General features: G+C 39.3%; 1 pseudogene; it reads left to right on the forward strand.

Annotated features, from left to right (window-relative positions):
• Positions 1 to 1,025: 1,025 nt before the first annotated feature.
• LOC108704891 lies at positions 1,026 to 2,450 on the forward strand (annotated as a pseudogene).
• Positions 2,451 to 4,670: the final 2,220 nt, after the last annotated feature.

Consider the following 4,670-nt stretch of genomic DNA (forward strand, 5'->3'; position numbering starts at 1 on the left):
CCGAGACCAGGGTCCTTGGCATTTGTTCTGGTATTGGGTGCCGGCCGTGACACTATCATTGATTGTACTGTATTCACTTGTAATATAACTTTGCATTACCTACCTGTGTCATACTAATGTTATTCTGATATACTTAATAAACTTGAATTGTTAAAAAAAGAGGGGACAACGGCGATAATACATAACCCAAAAGACACAGACAACTTTTTTAAAAATTACAACTCCCGGAGATAGACCTACCTGACTGGCCACTGGACTTCATGAATACCTCAGATCTGAAGATGGACCTGCAAGAGGAGTGGAGCAACACTGGGACCTTGAGGAAAAGTCCTCCATAACTGGGAAAAGTTAAGGAGAAACCAATGCCAGAGAATAAAGAGAACTTGAGAGTAAGAAGAGGACATTTGTGCATAGATAAGAAAAAGATCTAGAAGATATTTGTTCAGTTAATGGACCTTTTATTTTGGACTCTGGACAAGTTACTGCAATATCGGTAAAGGGAACCAGGCGAGGGTAATGTATAAAATAGATCTATAAGGGGTAAAAATCAACAGATAATAATCTGGTTCCTGAATAGAGTTATGACTCTATTCAGGAACCAGAGTTATGACATACCTGCTATTAGCTTAGCTAGTCCAGAAATCTTCAGCAGATTATCAAGAAAAAAACAATATTTAAAGAGTATAAGATTAGAAGCAGGATCAGACATGTGGGGGTAAAACTCTGGACAGTATGGAGTCTAATATCTCTCTGCGGTATAGGCAACCAAACCTCCCCTCAAAATAGTGGTTATTCCACTCCAGCCGCTGGGAACAACTGGCAGCTTCAGGGCAAGGGCCCTCAAAAGCTTGATCAGTAGTTTTGTTTTATATATTTTTCCCTTTTTTTGTGTTTTTTCTTCTTTTCCTTCCTTTTTCCCCTTTTCTTTTTAGTTATGTGTTTTGCTTGATGGTCTCTATGTTTGCTCCATTGAATTTTGATGTTGGCTAATAGTATGAATAATGTATTCAATATGGAATGTAAGATACTTTCTTTCAATCATGTTTGAGACCTTTAACACTCCAGCTATGTATGTTGTCATCCAAGCTGTGTTGTCCCTGTATGCATCTGGTCATACCACTGGTATTGTCATGGTGTAACCCACACTGTGCCAATTTATGAAGGTTATGCTCTACCCCATGCCATTCTGCGTCTGGACTTGGCTGGACGTGACCTGACAGACTACCTCATGAAAATACTAACAGAGAGGGGTTACAGCTTCACCACCACAGCCAAAATTGTGCTATGTTGCTCTAGACTTTGAGCAGGAGATGGCCACAGCTGCCTTTTCTTCATCATTGGAAAAGAGCTATGAGCTGCCTGATGGACAAGTCATCACCATCGGTGAGCGTTTTAGATGTCCAGAGGCACTCTTCCAGCCATCTTTCCTTGGTATGGAATCCTGTGGCATTCACAAAACCACTTACAACTCTATCATGAAGTGTGATGTCAATATCCGTAAGGACCTCTATGTCAATACTGTTCTGTCTGGTGGTACCACAATGTACCCAGGAATTGCTGATAGAATGCAGAAGGAAATAACTGCACTAGCCCCCAGCACCATGTGTCATGTCTCCAGCATAAACCTTCAAATATGCCTTAATATTTCACAATCTATTTGCTCGGAGCTCCCTCCGCTGGATACTTGCTGTAAGTGCACAACATCACTTCCTGTTTGTTCATTCTACACCTCCATAAGGCTTATGGCAGAATTTGGACTAATCAGGCTACCGTACGCCCATCACGTGGCCTAGAGCAATGCCTTGTGGGAGCCAGGACTCCATTTTACAGACCATGCTGCTGGAACAAGCACACAGTTCTGCATCTCCCTTATGATAGAATCGCTGGTAATGAAATAGTTACACCAAAACACCTCCACAGCTGCCAGAAACCACAGAGACATTGCTACATAGACATTTAGTATATATATTTTATGCTGCTGTTATATGTACGTTTGCATGTTTTTATATAGTTCATTGCAAGCATACTTTTTATATTTTCTGCTGTTTGTATTACAGTTTCACCTCTATTCCACTTGCTTATTCAGTAAAATCTACAGACTCCAAGCTTAGTCTCTTTATTGGATTGTGGGAAGGTATGGCTGCATGTCAAACTACACACTGCCCCAGGGTAATACGTAGCGAGGACAGAACACCATGAAAATCAAGATCATTGCCCCCCTGAGCGTAAATACTCTGTCTGGATTGGCGGTTCCATCTTGGCTTCCCTGTCCACCTTCCAGCAGATGTGGATCAGCAAGCAGGAGTATGATGAGTCTGGTCCCTCCATTGTCCACCGTAAATGCTTCTAAAGGGACAGACCCTTTCAACATTAACAAATGTACCTGTGCAGGAAGATCACATTGGCATGGCTTCTCTTTTGTTGGCGCTTGGCTCAGAATTGATAACTGGAATGAACAATTAGCACTGTATGGCCATCAATGCATCTGAGGACATTTATGATTTTATTCAGTCAATAGTATTGTACTGGAGAAGCTACCCTCATAGTGTTGCCCAGCTTGGTAGGAGCTCTTACAGAAATCATGGTGATATTATTGGGTTTTTTTATGTTTTTTTTCCCCGTACAGCTATGTACCTAAACATGTCTGTATTTTCTGCCTTGAACACTTGTAACTTGTTTAACCCTGAAAAACCATTCTCAACATCTGGAATGTGAATGGGATCAATGAACCAGTCAAGAGAGCACAGGTATTGCATGAATGTAAGAAACATAAAGCAAAAATTGTTATGTTACAAGAAACTCACTTTAGACAAAACCATTTACCAGTGTTGAATTTGAAGACATATCCACAAATATATATGAGTAACAATCCTGATAAAAAAGCTATCAAGGTTATAACCTTAGTTCATAGAGATCTCCCATTGAAATTGATAGACTATATTACTTATTCGGAAGGAAGATATGTGATAGTAAAGGGTAAACTAGCTAACCAGATATGTACTGTGGTGAATGTTTATGTTCCAAATAAAAAAAAAGTTGTGTTTCTCCAACAGTTTCTACAGGCCTTAGAAAAATTCGTGAAAGGTTTAATTATAATGGGAGGAGATTTAAATATTAAGATGAACCCATTAACAGATTCCTCTTCCAGCAAAAGTAATATTTCTTACAAAAGCCTGAAGGGAGTAAAGAAAGCTTTTTCAGATCTACATTGTCGGAGATGCTTAAATATGTCTTGAGAGGACAGTTGATAGCTTTAGGGTCCAACACACACTGTAGCAGACAGCACCAATAGGAATATTTGTTTAAAAAGCCTTTATTATGCTTTTCTTAGGCTTTGTGATCAGGACAGTTATAACGTTTCAAGCCAAACAATGGCCCTTTATCAATAAAGGTTTGATAAAGGGCCATTGTTTGGCTTGAAACGATGTAACTGTCCTGATCACAAAGCCTAAGAAAAGCATAATAAAGACTTTTAAAACATATATTCCTGTTGGTGCTGTCTGCTACAGTGTGTGTTGATATTCAGAGTCAGTTGGAGTGGACACCGAGTGACGTGCTCCTGATTACTAAATGGGAGATTGGAGTTCCTGGTCAGTGCTGGCTTAATTGCATTCTTCAGCTTTAGGGTCCAACCTGAAAAAGAAGAAAGAAGAGGAAATTAATGGGATTATAAAGAAGATAGCACAACTAGAACAAGTATTTAAAGAAACATTAGCCCGAAAAACATTAATTTTGCTGGAATGTAAAAGAGTTCAATTTAAGACACGTTTTAATTATAAGAAGACATATTTAAGATCGTAGCAACACTCTCAGATCATTCCCCGGTGATAGCAAACTATAATATACCAAACACAATAAAACCAGAGTTTAATTGGCGATTTAATGAATATTTATTGCAGGATAATACCAGAGAAATTATAAAGAAATGGATCACTGAAATAATAGAAAATAATAATGTTTTGAATCTCTCATCACCTACATTGTGGGAGACGCTTAAATATGTCTTGAGAGGACAGTTGATAGCTTTAGGGTCCAACCTGAAAAAGAAGAGGAAATTAATGGGATTATAAAGGAGATAGCACAACTAGTACATAAAGAAACATTAGGAAGATTTTAGTTTTACGTTTAAACAAGTTTATTTCATCACTGATTGACATTGATCAGTCTGGTTTTGTTCCGGGTAAACATACATACAACAATGTCCGAAAGTTGTTTAATGTTATCTGGTCTGCTTCCCAGTCAAGCGCCTCCTCAATGGTCCTATCTTTGGATCTTGAGAAGGCGTTTGATTCGGTTGATTGGGACTATTTGTTTTATATTTTGCGTTATATGGGTTTCCCGGATATCTTTTTGAATTATATTTTTGCTCTTTATAACACTCCAACTGCTCAAATTAGAACCTTAGGCCTTCTCTCTCAACCATTCCGTATTCATAGGGGCACACGTCAAGGGTGCCCGTTGTCCCCAACCCTGTTCTTATTGGCTATAGAACCACTTGCGGCCTTAATTAGGGCCCTGTTGGATATATCCGGCATCAACATTGGGACCCTAGAATATAAATGTACTTTGTTTGCAGATGATCTGATACTTACTCTAACAATGTCAGGGAGCCGAGAGCTCCCTCCAGGGAGGTAGTCAGGATCGAGGAGGAAGCCCTCTTGAGGGAGCAA

Source organism: Xenopus laevis, chromosome 5S, assembly GCF_017654675.1.
Source record: "Xenopus laevis strain J_2021 chromosome 5S, Xenopus_laevis_v10.1, whole genome shotgun sequence".
Lineage (NCBI taxonomy): Eukaryota > Metazoa > Chordata > Amphibia > Anura > Pipidae > Xenopus > Xenopus laevis.